We start from the raw sequence: 16,273 nt of genomic DNA on the forward strand, positions 1-16,273 counted from the left end.
CTGAAAAAAAATGATATTTTCCATGGCGGCCGAAAAACGACACGAACTCAAAAAACGATGCACATCTCTAGCTAACATTGCAGTAGCTGTTGTTTGTTTAAGAACACACACCAATTGTGGATCTTGTTTCCTTGGTTTGTATTGCAAAAGAACTTCCCTATCAGAATATTTAGCCCGTTTGTAGGCATGTCGTTTTTCCCTCCTAAGGTAACCACGTTCACAAAAACGCTCACTCAATAACTTAGCCTGAATTTCAAATTCCACTTTGTTGGAACAAATACGTTTGATACGAAAAAATTGACTGGTGGGTAAACCACATTTAAAGGAATATGCGTGGTGGCTATGGAATTTTAAAAGATTATTGCGATTGGTCAACTATCGATAAACTGTAGTGTTTATTTTTCCACTTTCTAATTGAATCATTACATCCAGAAAAGATAATCGATCTTTAGACCATTGTGCAATAAATTGAAGATGTTCATTGTTCGTGTTAATCCACTCACAAAATTCTTTAAGACGATCTTCTGTATTTTTCCATATTAAAAAGATGTCATCTATGTACCGACACCATATTATGATGTCCTGCCACCACTCAGAATTGTAAACAAACTCCCCCTCAAAATCTGCCATATATAAATTTGCTGTAGTAGGTGCTAATGGTGATCCCATAGGGATTCCATGTACTTGCAAATATATATCTGATTCAAACATAAAATAGTTGTTAAACAACACTGTTGGGTATGCGTTGAACCCCTATACGATAATGTAAACATTGTTGAATTATAGTAAATGCCTGATTTTGGGGTATATTAGTATACAAAGATGACACATCCATAGAAACTAACCAATGTTGACACTGTGGGTCTAGATTCAATTGTTGGAGATGTTGCAAAAAATGAATGGTATCCTTGACATATGAATCCATATTCTGAACATGTGGTTGAAGAATTTTATCCACCACAATCGCAGGTGCTTCTAAAACGGATGCATTAAGTGACACAATGGGCCATATGGGTGTATGTATAATGTCTTTGTGAATTTTGGGCAATGAATAGATTACTGGAATACGCGGATGTTCAATCAACAAGAACTTTCTCTCTTTTGATGTCAGTCCCAGATCTCCATCAACAATAGATTTTAAAGTAATCATCAAAGCCGAAGTTGGATCCTCAGTCAATTTACAATAGAATTTTACATCGTTCAGATGAGCTAACATGGCTTTCTTATATATTAATCTGTCTTGCAGTACCACCACTCCCCCCTTATCGGCAGGCTTTATGATGATTTGAGTATTCCTCTGCAGAGACATTAAAGCCGATCTCAGTGGGGAAGATAAATTGTCCCTCCAACCATGGGTTATTGATTCATACTCTAATAAATCTTTCAAAACCATTTTTTTCAAACGTTTTGATGTGCGGGTCTATGGGACCTGGCGGATTCCATTTCAATTTAGGTCGAACAATAGACAGAGCTTCCTGCTCCCCACCTTCCTTGGAAAAAATAATTTCAAATTTAATTTACGGATGAACCGGTACAGAGAAATCCTGGCTTCAAAAGGAGAATGGACGGACATGGATAACCCGAGATCCAACACTTCAGTCTGTTCCGGAGAAAGTATCGTCAATGATAAATTTACCACTGCTGACCTCGTTTGTTTCTCACTCTCGTATTCCTGCTGGAGTGGGTCAGCTCCTCTGGTTCGATGTTTCTGCGTCACCCCTGGTATTGAGTCGTGTTGGTTCCTCGCTTGGATAAAAAATCCTGATTTTCCAACTCTTTCTAGGGAGGTTCAAAATTTTCCATGTCATCCGAACTACTAGACTGATCATCTGATGAGAAATTAAATTTCACTTTCTTTTGGAGACCTTGTGAATTTTTAATACCCCACCATTTATAAACCCTATCTAAACGATAATCATTTTGATCTCGTTTGAATTTAATTTTGACTTCTTTGATGGAATTCTTGAATTTTTCTAATGCTAATTGATGTTCATTTAGCTTTTCTTCAAATTGAGTTAATTCAAGTTCGCCCTTAATACGTTCAAACTGATCATGTATCTGACTAGTCAATTCACTTGAAAATTTCTTCACCTGACCCACTATCAATAACATCAGGTCTAGCGAACATTTGTTGAGTATCGCCATCCATGTCTGCATGAGTGGTTTATCATTCTGAGTGGTGGCAGGACATCATAATATGGTGTCGTTACATAGATGACATCTTTTTAATATGGAAAAATACAGAAGATCGTCTTAAAGAATTTTGTGACTGGATCAACATGAACAACAACGAAACAACGAAAGAAGCTGTTTTAGCCAAAAGATCTTCATTCAAAAATTGGAAGAAGGATCCAAAAGAAGAAAATAGGATAAAGCATAAACATTGGCAAGCTAAATGTAAGACATTGATAAGACAGGCTAAGAGAGAATTTGAAAAGAAGTTGGCTGTAGAGGCAAAAACTCACAGTAAAAACTTTTTTAAATATATCCGAAGCAGAAAGCCTGTGAGGGAGTCAGTTGGACCGTTAGATGATCAAGGGGTTAAAGGGTCACTTAGAGAAGATAAGGCCACCGCGGAAAGATTAAATGATTTCTTTGCTTCGGTGTTTACTGAAGAGGATGTTGGGGAGGTACCCGTAATGGAGAAGGTTTTCATGGGTAATGATTCAGATGGATTGAATCAAATCACGGTGAACCTAGAAGATGTGGTAGGCCTGATTGACAAACTAGTAAATCACCTGGACTGGATGGTATACACCCCAGAGTTCTGAAGGAACTAAAAAATGAAATTTCAGACCCATTAGTAAAAATTTGTAACTTATCATTAAAATCATCCATTGTACCTGAAGACTGGAGGATAGCAAATGTAACCCCAATATTTAAAAAGGGCTCCAGGGGCGATCCAGGAAACTACAGACCGGTTAGCCTGACTTCAGTGCCAGGAAAAATAGTGGAAAGTGTTCTAAACACCAGAATCACAGAACATATAGAAAGACATTGGTTTAATGGAACAAAGTCAGCATGGCTTTACCCAGGGCAAGTCTTGCCTCACAAATCTGCTTCACTTTTTTGAAGGAGTTAATAAACATGTGGATAAAGGTGAACCGGTAGATATAGTATACTTGGATTTTCAGAAGGCGTTTGACAAAGTTCCTCATGAGAGGCTTCTAGGAAAAGTAAAAAGTCATGGGATAGGTGGCGATGTCCTTTCGTGGATTGCAAACTGGCTAAAAGACAGGAAACAGAGAGTAGGATTAAATGGGCAATTTTCTCAGTGGAAGGGAGTGGACAGTGGAGTGCCTCAGGGATCTGTATTGGGACCCTTACTTTTCAATATATTTATAAATGATGTGGAAAGAAATACGACGAGTGAGATAATCAAATTTGCAGATGACACAAAATTGTTCAGAGTAGTTAAATCACAAGCAGATTGTGATAAATTGCAGGAAGACCTTGTGAGACTGGAAAATTGGGCATCCAAATGGCAGATGAAATTTAATGTGGATAAGTGCAAGGTGATGCATATAGGGAAAAATAACCCATGCTATAATTACACAATGTTGGGTTCCATATTAGGTGCTACAACCCAAGAAAGAGATCTAGGTGTCATAGTGGATAACACATTGAAATCGTTGGTACAGTGTGCTGCGGCAGTCAAAAAAGCAAACAGAATGTTGGGAATTATTAGAAAGGGAATGGTGAATAAAACGGAAAATGTCATAATGCCTCTGTATCGCTCCATGGTGAGACCGCACCTTGAATATTGTGTACAATTCTGGTCGCTGCATCTCAAAAAAGATATAATTGCGATGGAGAAGGTACAGAGAAGGGCTACCAAAATGGTAAGGGGAATGGAACAACTCCCCTATGAGGAAAGACTAAAGAGGTTAGGACTTTTCAGCTTGGAGAAGAGACGACTGAGGGGGGATATGATAGAGGTGTTTAAAATCATGAGAGGTCTAGAACGGGTAGATGTGAATCGGTTATTTACTCTTTCGGATAGTAGAAAGACTAGGGGGCACTCCATGAAGTTAGCATGTGGCACATTTAAAACTAATCGGAGAAAGTTCTTTTTTACTCAACGCACAATTAAACTCTGGAATTTGTTGCCAGAGGATGTGGTTAGTGCAGTTAGTATAGCTGTGTTTAAAAAAGGATTGGATAAGTTCTTGGAGGAGAAGTCCATTACCTGCTATTAAGTTCACTTAGAGAATAGCCACTGCCATTAGCAATGGTTACATGGAATAGACTTAGTTTTTGGGTACTTGCCAGGTTCTTATGGCCTGGATTGGCCACTGTTGGAAACAGGATGCTGGGCTTGATGGACCCTTGGTCTGACCCAGTATGGCATTTTCTTATGTTCTTATGTTCAATTTACTGCACAATGGTCTAAAGATCAATTATCTTTTCTGGATGTAATGATTCAATTAGAAAGTGGAGAAATAAACACTACAGTTTATCGAAAGTTGAGCGATCGCTATAATTTTTTAAAATTCCATAGCCACCACGCATATTCCTTTAAATGTGGTTTACCCACCAGTCAATTTTTTCGTATCAAACGTATTTGTTCCAACAAAGTGGAATTTGAAATACAGGCTAAGTTACTGAGTGAGCGTTTTTATGAATGTGGTTACCCTAGGAGGGTAATAAGACATGCCTACAAACGGGCTAAATATTCTGATAGGGAAGTTCTTTTGCAATACAAACCAAGGAAACAAGATCCACAATTGGTATGTGTTCTTAAAGAAACAACAACTACTGCAATGTTAGCAGCATCCATTCACCATCACTGGCACATTTTAATGTTGCATGAAATCTTCAAGGACCCACCATTAATAGTAACATCTCGAGGGGTGAATATTAGAGACAAATTGGTTCATGCCCAGTTGTCACTGGAAATCCAAGAATGTGATCAGGGACATTATAAATGTGGTCAGTGTGACCATTGTGAAAACACCCTAGAAGGAAAAACATGGATTGATCCTGTTTCCCAATATATAGTTTCACGTAAATTGAAGACCACATGCAATTCAGAGTTTGTGATGTATGCATTGATCTGTCCGTGCCCGAAAACATATATAGGCAGAACTACACGGAAAATCAGGATTAGACTTAATGAGCATAAGTCTAAATAACATACTGAAACGTTAACAGCACCCATTGTATCACATTGCATTCAGCTCAAGCACAATTTTTCTCAATTACAGTGGACTGTATTGGATCAGATTCAGTTGTCATCTTGTGGAGGCAATTGTATAGACATTAAATCGCAGAGAGGCTTTTTGGATCTTTACTGTGGGAACACAGGCACCAGAGGGTCTTAATGATGAGATAGACTGGAGTGCCATCATTTGATTGAATAATTGTGGGGAATGTATATGTTATAGCTATAATATCTTAACGTTGGATGAATGGACCTGATAGGAGACTGGATGCTATCAGTGGAGATGGATGGACGGACATGTTAGTGAACTTCCGTTATGAACGTGATGACGTCAGATTGAAGCATGAGAATCATCCTGATAGGAGATTGGATGCAGTCAGTGGAGACAGATGGACGGACGTGGTAGTCAACTTCCGCGATGAGCATGATGACGTTATATTAGAGAAATTGGAGATTGGTTGAAGAACGAGAATCATCGTTGTTTAAAAATGGCGCCAGCTTTTGGAGCTTTTGGGCTTGAGGAAGTGGAAACAAATGGCTGTGAAACAAGATTTTGAACTCTAATAGAACTGCCGCATGAGTTAAAGTTTGGATTGGACAAGGAAGACTCCGACTTTGTGTGAAGAAAGATCTATATCCCCTGAGGAAAAATCCGTGAAGGATTTGAAACGCGGCCACGTTGGGAACTGGAAAGGCTGTACAGATAAGTCGGGACACATTTAGTTAAATTAATAAGTTGGCGAGAACTGTTTGCAAGGAGCAATTGTACAGTTACAACTTAACTCTTTGAAAGAATATGTTTATGAAATGGCAGATTTTTAATTCACGCACACAAAACTTCACAGAAAAACACATTGGCTGGTGGAGGTTAGTTCATGATTACAATGCAAGAGATATCACCCGGTTGGGGATAAAAGTTGGTATGAAACTTTCCTCTTCAGCTAAAAAAAATATTTTTGTGTTTTTTTTATAAAAATGTTATAAAATATTTGCACGATACCCATTTGGGAGATTGAATTACTTTTTGAAAGCTCTCAAGTGAAGAAAGATCATTTGATGAGGTGATTTTGTGGTTTAACAGTATATATTAGTTTTTTAATCCCTCTGAAATATGCAAGAATTAAAGTGCATTTGAGTGTGGTATCTTACATAAATAGTATATGACGTACACTCTGCATCAGTCATCAGTGAAAGCAAATACTCACCCCTTCCTCATTAAATATAATTCTGTGATCAGATATACACAAAATATAAAACTCTCTCTTCCAAAAACTTTTAATATAGTAAATTACAAGTTGAGACGCTATCCATGGCATCAGTTAGTGGGACCACTCAGGCCGATACGCGCTTTTTCGACATGCTAGCTTTACCCCTTATTAAGTAAGAGGTAATAGCGTGTCGAAAACGCGTGTCCACCCCCCCCCCCCCGAGACTAATAGCGCCCGCAACATGCAAATGCATGTTAATGGCCCTATTAGTCATTCCCATGCGATACAGTAAGTAAAATGTGCAGCCAAGCTGCACATTTTACTTTAAGAAATTAGCACCTACCCAAAGGCTGGCGTTAATTTCTGCTGGTCACCGGGAAAGTGTACTGCTTTTCTGTATACCCTCCGACTTAATATCATGGCGATATTAAGTCGGAGGCCCCAAAAGTTAAAAAAAAAAGTTAAAAAAAAAAAAATTTTAAATGGGTCCACGGCTCTCGGGTTGAAAACCGGATGCTCAATTTTGCCCGCGGCCAGTTTCCGAACCTGTGGCTGTCAGCGGGTTTGAGAACCGACGCCGGCAAAATTGAGCATCGGCTGTCAAACACACTGTCAGCCGCCGCTTCCGTCAAAAAAGGGGCACTAGGGACGCGCTAGTGTCCCTAGCGCCTCTTTTTACCGAGGGCCCTAATTTAAATAAATTAAGTTACTGAATCGCGCGCACAGGAGAGTGGCCTGTGCGCCCGCTCTCCCGCATGGTTTACTGTATCGGCCCATTTGTGAGTTTCTTATCTTATAAAGGGGAAGGTTACAAACTTCTTGATACTTCCCAGACACCTATGAATGGCATCTGAAACTATTGCCTCTTAAATTTGGAATGCTGCATTTGATTTCTTGTTGCAAAATTAATTTCAATATAGTTTGACATTCTCTCGCAGCTATTGTACCAGCATGACCAGACCCCACATTAGTTTGATTGTATTGAGATGCTATCTGTATTCTCTGCTGGTACATTTAGAAATTAATTTACTTGGTAACCACAGCTTTGGGAGGAATATTTTTCCTTCTTATCAGTTCTTCATTTTTTGCATTTATAACTTCTTTCCTATCAGTTTCTTTGGAAACAGACCCAGTTTACCCCCACCACCACCACCACCACCACCACCATGAGTGCCATGTTATGGGCTCAGGAATCAAAGGAGAAAAAAAGTATCAAATATTTTGGCATACAGTGTTAAGATTTATTTATTTATTTATTTATTTATTTAATTCAGGTTTTTCTTGACTGACCATCATCAGAGATATCATGCCGGTTTACATGTAACAGGGGTAAAAAACAAAGCAGGAGGAAAGCAGTTACAAAAAACACAGGTTTACAGAGAACTGGGAAGTTCAGAGAAAGTTGCATGTAGGAGCGAAAGCTTAAGGCTTAAATTCGTAAAGGCGAACTTATGTACATAATAAAGCGTCCCAGAAAAGGGATTGAAACGGGGGTGCAAAAATCCAATATCTCATGTAAAGTGTGGGCAGGTTGACAGGGCTGTATAATTTCTCAGTAATTGGATGCTGGGAAGCAGCACCGGAGGTATGGATGAGGTTGTATTTACAGGCAAACCTATCATTTATTTATTTATTTATTTTTAATTTTTATATACCGAAGTTCTTGTAGGGGCTACAAATCACTCCGGTTTACATAAAACGAAGAACTACTCAACAGAGAGCGGAGCTTTACATGGAACCGTATAACATATGGAACAGTATAACTGGTTGACAGTATAACTGGTTGACATGGAACAGTATAACTGGTTGACAATCATGGATACTCTAGAGGAGTAGGAAAAGGTCGAGGGGAGGAAATCGAAAGGGTGGATATCGAGTAGAGGATCTAAGGGTAGGCTTGTTTAAAGAGCCATGTTTTGAGTTTTGATTTAAATTTATGTGCACATTGCTCTAATCTGAGTTCAGGAGGCATGGTGTTCCAGGCATAGGGGCCAGCGATTGAGAAGGCCCGTTCTTTAGTAGATTTGAGGTGAATATGTTTCAGGGGGAGGGTGTGAAGGGTACCTTTGTGAGCGGATTTAGTAGGTCTGGTTGGGGCGAGGAGGCGGATAGTGTCTTTCATCCAGTGCATGTTTTCGTTGTGGAGCGATTTGTACATTAAAGTGAGAGTCTTGTAAATTATACGTTTCCTGGCGTGTAGCCACTTGGACTCAGAACGAATGGGGATAGTATCCGCGTGCTAGCAGTTGGAGACGGATCTGACGTCAGCACGGGGGCATATATATCCCCACAGGAAGCGTAGCAACTCAGTAATTTCCGTCTCCAAAGCAGTTTGGAGTGCCTGCACGCTAGTTGAGCGTGCTTTCCAAGACTACTTTAATTTTTTCTCTTTTCTTATAATTCTAGATTCTACTTTCTACTTTCTGTAAAACTTTCGAGCCCCGCGCTCCTGCAGTGATACCCAAAGGTCACTCCCCCAGTTGAGCTGCCCGGGGTGATTTCCGTGGTCCCCCCGGAGGTTAAGTCCACGGTCCGGCTGAATTGCGGCAGGGACACAGCCCCCGGGCGAGGTTCGGGTGCGGCTTACGGGCCGCCTCGGTCCCGGCGTGGACGAGGCAGCGGGTGCATATCCTCAAACGCGGTGGTGAAGGTAGTTGCCCGCTCTCCTCGCAGCCGGAGACCGCCTGAGTTCCAGCCGAGAAGCGCCGAGGTTCAGGTGAGGCGTACATCTCGTTTTTCGGGTCTCCGAAGGAACAGAGGATCGGCGGCGTGGCACGCCAAGGAGGGCGCCATTTTGTGGCCTCGTTCAGGTAGGGCGCCGGTAATAGGCGCAGGTTTATTCCTCCTTGAGCGTATATTGCCTTATTGTTGTGAGCATTTCCACTGAGCATGTATGCTAACCGCCTATTGCTGAAAGCCTATTGAATGCTATTGAGCGTATATTGCTAACCGCATATTGCTGAAAGCCTATTGAATGCTATTGAGCGTGTATTGCTAATCGCATATTGCTGAAAGCCTATTGAATGCTATTGAGCGTGTATTGCTAATCGCATATTGCTGAAAGCCTATTGAATGCTATTGAGCGTGTATTGCTAATCGCATATTGCTGAAAGCCTATTGACTGCTATTGAGCGTGTATTGCTAACCGCATATTGCTGAAAGCCTATTGAATGCTATTGAGCGTGTATTGCTGACCGCCTATTGCGGAGAGCCTATAGAGAGCCATAGTGCATGTATTGCTGACTGCATATTGCTGAGTGCATATTGCATACATTTGGGCTGTTTTCTTGGCCGCCTATTGCTGAGAACATATTGCGCCTATTGCTGCCGCATATTATTATTATTGTGCGCCTGTTGTATTAAGCGTCCATTGCTGCCGCATATTATTATTATTGTGCGCCTGTTGTATTAAGCGCCCATTGCTGCCGCATATTATTATTATTGTGCATCTGTTGTATTAAGCATTCAGCGCATATTTTCCAATGGATCAGAAAGCAGCAGCGTCTTCAGCAACGGCACCGCCTGCTTCAGGCATTAAAGCCCTTGGCCTCTGTTCTGCATGCCAGCTTAGAGCCACGCGCAGTGAAGAGCCAGATTCCCTATGTGCACAATGTGAGGAGGCCGTGGGACCCTTAGGCCAGGACCGGTCTCAGCCACGATTTGTTGACAGTTCCCCAGGGGCTACCCCGGATTTAGGGGGCAGTCTCGACCAATCAGGAATCCCGGGGGATCTGGTACCCCGGCGATTAGAGGCTGCTTCAATTTCCTGGGTGGATCTCTTTAAGGGGATTCATGCCTTCGTACAGATGCAAACGGCTTCCCGTCCAGGCCCTGCGGTTCCTGCGGTGGCTGCGACTGCGGCGGCTGCTGCGGCGGCTGCTGCGGTGGCGGCTCCCGCGGATCCTGTTCCTGGACCCTCACGCCCTTATCGCGAGCGGGACCTCCCGCCGCTGGACAGTCCGGATCAGTCAGACCAGGAGGTCTCACCGGACGAGTCCGAACTCCCGGACAAGGGGGACCTTCCCCCAGGGATTGAGCCATATAGAACCATGAGGCGGTTCTTCCCTAAAGAGGATCTCTCCAACCTGGTGTCTCAGTGTCTGGCAGAATTGGATATTACAGGTCCCAGCGCTTCGGTGCCCTCCGCGCAGAACCCCCTGCTGGAAGGTCTTCGTCCTACAGCCCGCCATTTTCCATTCTTACAGGCGGCACAACAACTGATAGATTTAGAATGGGCGGTGCCGGCGGCTTCCTTCAAAAGGGGCCGGGCTCTGACGAGCATGTAACCATTGGCACCGGCTATCCAGGACCTGCTGGCGTGCCCTCAGGTGGACGCCTTGATTAGCGCTGTGGTCAAGCGCACTACCATTCCAGTTGAAGGGGGGACGACCCTCAGGGAGCCTCATGACCGGCGACTGGACGCCATTCTGAAACAGACCTTTGAGGTGGCAGCTCTATCTTTGCGGATCGCAACTTGCTGCACAGTGGTGATGCGTGCCTGTTTGTCACAGGTTAGAAACAACGCTCCGGCGGCAGACATGGAGTCAGCTCTTTCGTTCCTCACGGATGCTGCATCTGACCTAGTCCGGACAACAGCTAAGGGGATTTCATCCTCTGTAGCTGCCAGGAGGCAGCTCTCGATCCGGAGATGGTCAGCTGACGCGCCTTCCAAGACCCGCCTCACCAAATTGCCCTTTAAGGGCTCTTTCCTATTTGGCAGCGACCTGGATAAACTGGCCAGTACATGGGGTGCCTCTCCAGTGCCCAGACTACCGGAAGATCGGTTTAGAAGGGGCCAACGTGCCTTTCCAAGGCCCTCCAGGGGCAGGAGTTCCCAGCGCTTTGTTCCTTACAGGGGTCGCTACCAGGCACCGTGCCCTCAGGCCAGGAATCAGTCCTTTCGGACCAAGCAGCGCAAGAGGGGAGCGGGCCCGGGCTCGGGTCCCAGCCGCACCTCCCAATGAGAATCCGCCGATTCATCTGGGGGACGGAGCCATAGGGGGCAGGTTTAACCCTCTTCTACCCCAGATGGGTCGAAATTACGCCGGACCAGTGGGTCCTCGCCATTATCCAGGAGGGATATTATCTGGACTTTCATCATCTCCCTCCGGATAAGTTTGTGGAATCTTCCTGTCCCATACACAAGAAGGCAGCATTGGAAGCTACCCTGGCGAGGCTCCTGTCCTTGAAAGCCATCATCCCAGTACCTGCCTGGGAAGTGAATTCTGGACACTATTCCATTTATTTCATGGTACCCAAGCAAGGGGGCACCTTTCGGCCTGTGCTGGACCTCAAGTCAGTCAATCGATACTTGCGGGTACCGAGGTTTCGCATGGAGACTCTGCGCTCCGTCAAGGTTGCAGTACAGCCAGGGGAATTCCTCACGGCATTAGACCTGTCAGAGGCATACTTGCATATCCCGATCCATCCGGATCATCAGCGCTACCTACGCTTCAAGGTTCTGGGACGCCACTTCCAATTCCGGGCTCTGCCCTTCGGGTTGGCCACGTCACCACGGACATTCACCAAGGTGGTCGTAGTGGTAGCAGCGGCACTCAGGAGGGAAGGAATTCTGGTCCATCCCTACCTAGACGACTGGCTGATCAGGGCGAAATCTCGAGAGGAGAGCCTTCGGACGACCGACAGAGTAATCGCCCTTCTGGAAAGCTTGGGGTGGGTAATCAACCTCAGCAAGAGCTGCCTTCAGCCTTCCCAGTCTCTGGAATACCTGGGAGTACAGTTCGACACCCAGGCAGACACAGTCCGTCTCACTACCAAGAGAAAGTTGAAACTTCAGCAGCGTATCCAGTATTTGATGGGAGCCAGTCGGCCCATAGCCTGGGATTATCTGCAGGTTCTTGGTCTCATGGCATCCACCCTGGAAGTGGTGCCTTGGGCGAGGGCCCATATGAGACCTCTACAACACTCCCTGCTCTCTCGCTGGAGCCCCTGTCTACGGAACTATTCCACGCACCTGCATCTGCCAGCCAGAGTGCGAACCCAGTTGCGGTGGTGGTTGCAGTCCAACCACATGAGCAGGGGGTCGAAGATGTCTTCCCCCATGTGGACTTTGCTCACCACAGATGCCAGCCTGAGCGGCTGGGGAGCACACTGCGAAGAACTCACCGCACAAGGGCGGTGGAACAGAGAGGAGTCAGCGTGGAACATCAACCGTCTAGAGGCCCGGGCAGTCCGATTGGCATGCCTTCAATTTGCTCACAGACTGAAGAACAGAGCAGTCAGAGTGATGTCCGACAACGCCACCATGGTGGCATACATCAACCGTCAGGGCGGAACCAGATGCAGACAAGTATCTCTGGAGATCGCCCCACTGATGGCTTGGGCAGAGGCGAATCTGCAGGACATCTCCGCCGTCCACATTGCCGGGAAGGACAATACCACAGCAGACTTCCTCAGCAGAGAAAGCCTAAATCCGGGAGAGTGGCAGCTGTCACCCACAGCCTTCCAGATGATTGTGGATCACTGGGGGATTCCGGACATGGATTTACTGGCGGACAAGTCCAATGCTCAAGTACCCAGATACTTCAGCCACAAGCGCGACCCGTTCTCTCACGGAATCGATGCCCTGGTTCAGCCATGGCCTCCAGGGACTCTGCTATACGCCTTTCCTCTGTGGCCTCTGCTGGGCGCCATCATCCACAAGATTTAGAAACACCAGGGCCTAGTTCTTCTAGTGGCACCAGATTGGCCAAGAAGACCCTGGTACGCAGACATGAGAAGACTACTGGCAGGGGAGCCTCTCCCCCTGCCTCCTCTCCGGGACTTCTACGTCAAGGTCCCATCCTCCACGAGGATCCAGCTCAATTCTCTCTTACGGTCTGGCCCTTGAGAGGGCTAGACTGAAGAAAAGAGGTTACTCGGAGCCCGTGATTGATACACTCCTCCGAGCTCGCAAGTTTTCCACATCCCTCACCTACATTCGCATCTGGAGAGTATTGGAAGCATGGTGCGACACTCATGGCACCAATCCCCATGCGACCACAATCCCTATTGTGTTGGATTTCCTGCAGGATGGACTTCAGAAGGGTCTCTCCCTCAGCTCCATCAAGGTTCAGGTGGCTGCGCTGTCTTGCTATGGTCCCAGGAGGGATAGCAAGACCATCGCCATGCACCCAGATGTTTCTCGCTTCCTGCAAGGAGTCAAGCATATTCGTCCGCCACTGAAGTGGCCTGTGCCTTTGTGGAACCTCAACCTTGTTTTGGATTTCCTCGCGGGGTCCACCTTCAGACCCCTTCGGGGCCTATCTCTCCGTTCTCTAACCTTGAAGATGGTGTTCTTGCTGGCTGTATGTTCAGCCCGCCGCTTCTCAGAGCTACAAGCACTGTCCTGCCGTGATCCATTTCTCAGAATCACTCCTGAGGCTATCCATCTTCGGACGGTCCCCTCCTTTCTACTGAAAGTGGTTTCACAGTTTCATCTTAACCAAACCATATCCTTGCCGACCACGGCGGGTCTGCAGAAATCTGAAGAAGGGCGTTTATTGCGCCATCTCGACATTGGCAGATTACTGCCCAGATATTTGGAAGTGACACAACAACTACGAAAGACGGACCATCTGTTCGTCCTGCACAGCGGGAAGAAGCAAGGTGAAGCGGCCTCGCGGCCCACCATCGCCCACTGGATTAAAGAAGTTATCAGGGCAGCTTACGTAGAAGCCGGGAAGTCTCCGCCTCTACAAGTCAAGGCTCATTCTACCAGAGCACAAGCGGCATCCTGGGCTGAATCCAGGATGCTGTCGCCTGCAGAAATCTGTAAAGCTGCGACGTGGTCCTCCCTCCATACCTTCTCCAGATTCTACCGTCTGGATGTCCAGGCCAGGGAGGACTCGGCATTTGCCAGGGCGGTACTACATGGTCCTCAGGCAGCCTCCCGCCCAGGCTGGGAGTAAAGCTTTTGTACATCCCATTCGTTCTGAGTCCATCTGGCTACACACCAGGAAATGTTGAGATTAATACCTGATAATCTCCTTTTCCTTAGTGTAGACAGATGGACTCAGCATCCCGCCCAGCTGCCTGTGTACATGGGTTTCACCGATTCAAGGTAAGCCATGTCTTCTGTTCCATAAGAGCGTACACTCTACCTGGTGTCAACGCCTTCCAGTTGTGAATGCTGGCGGTCTCCAGCTACTATCAATCGGTCAGGGGAATCCTGTTTTCACTTTTCACTGAGCGTCAGTACACATATCCATAACAGCTTTTGCAAGGAAGATTACTGAGTTGCTACGCTTCCTGTGGGGATATATATACCCCCGTGCTGACGTCAGATCCGTCTCCAACTGCTAGCACGTGGATACTATCCCCATTCGTTCTGAGTCCATCTGTCTATACTAAGGAAAAGGAGATTATCAGGTATTAATCTCAACATTGTTGAATAGGGAGCCAGTGCAGGTCTTTGAGTATAGGGGTGATTTGGTCACATTTGCAACAATTTGTGAGAATTCTCGCAGCTGTGTTTTGTAGGAGTTTAGGGGTTTAATTGTGGCTTTTGGTATTCCAAGAAAGAGGGAGTTGCAGTAGTGAATTTTGGACAGGACACTTTGGTGGTCACTAAGGTGGAGGAGGGGTCTGAGTTTTTTTAGCGTGTTGAGTTTAAAGAAACACTCTTTCATGGTGGCTCCAATGAATTTTTGTAGGTTGAGGTTATTATCAATTGTAACACCTAGATCTCGGGCTTGAAGAGAGAAGGAGGTGCCTGCTGAGGGGGTGCACTGGGCGAGGGTGGGAGGAGAGATAATGAGAAGCTCGGTTTTTGATGTATTAAGGGTGAGGTGGAGGGAGGTGAGGAGGCAGTTTATAGATGAGAGGGCATTTTCCCATCTTTTCATAGTGGCGGCTAGGGAGTCGGTGATGGGGATGAGTATTTGTACGTCATCCGCGTAAATGAAGTTGGTGAGGTGAAGGTCAGAGAGAAGTTTGCAGAGGGGAAGGAGATAAATATTGAACAGAGTGAAGGAGAGAGAGGAACCTTGCGGGACGCCTCTAGAGAGGTGGATCGGTTTTGATTCACAATCGTCGATTTTTATTTTGTAGAGTCTGTTGGTTAGGTAGGATTTAAACCAAAGCGAGGGGGTGCCAGTAATGCCAATCTCACTGAGGTGCGTGAGGAGAATGTTGTGATTCACCGTGTCAAATGCCGCTGAGATGTCAAGAAGTGCTAGTAAGTGTGAGTGACCTTTGTCGAAGCCTTTAAGAATGGCGTCAGAAAGTGGGAGTAAGAGGGTTTCTGTATTATAGAGTTTTCGAAATCCGAATTGGGAGGGGAAAAAGATGTTATATTTTTCCAGATGGTCAGATAGTTGGCTGTTGACAATTTTTTCGATAGAAATAAGAGGTTGGATTTAGTCCTGTCCTTGGGCCTGATGTAAAGAGAAGCATGGTTAAACTGCGCACTGATATTCGATGTAGTTTTTTAACCTGTGCGGTAAAAAACTGTAACTCCTGATGCAGTAAGCAAATGGTATGCTCTTGCATCAAGAGACAAAAAGCATGCAAACATGAGTTAAAATGTGCACTCAGTTTTCTGCATAAGCTGAGCGCACATTTTGTCTCCAGTGGCAAAAAAGAATCTTTCAAATTCATAATTTATGCACCGAAAACCTACTTTTTTGTGCAGAAAACATACTTTGTGCACACAAAGCATGCTTTCTGCAAAGAAAACCCCAAAAGCAGATCCCAGCACTAGAATTCTAGCTTCTGCTAATACATTGACATTATCCTTGAAAACTTTACTCAAAGTTTAGCTAAGAGCCAACTGGTCCATTTTAAAAGCCCTACACATGCCAAAGCTGGGAGATACACATGTTAATCGGCCTGGCGTGTGCTGCACAGATTTTAAAACCAGAGCAGGTACGCATGTATCGCCCGGTACGCGCATAAAAAC

At 45.3% G+C, this 16,273-nt stretch overlaps 1 long non-coding RNA gene across 1 annotated transcript in view; it reads left to right on the plus strand.

The window, feature by feature from the left end:
* LOC115084719 overlaps positions 1–16,273 on the plus strand; it is a 56,150-nt gene that overhangs the window by 20,875 nt on the left and 19,002 nt on the right. The window lies entirely within an intron of this gene.

Source organism: Rhinatrema bivittatum, chromosome 2 (genome assembly GCF_901001135.1).
Source record: "Rhinatrema bivittatum chromosome 2, aRhiBiv1.1, whole genome shotgun sequence".
NCBI classification, from domain to species: domain Eukaryota; kingdom Metazoa; phylum Chordata; class Amphibia; order Gymnophiona; family Rhinatrematidae; genus Rhinatrema; species Rhinatrema bivittatum.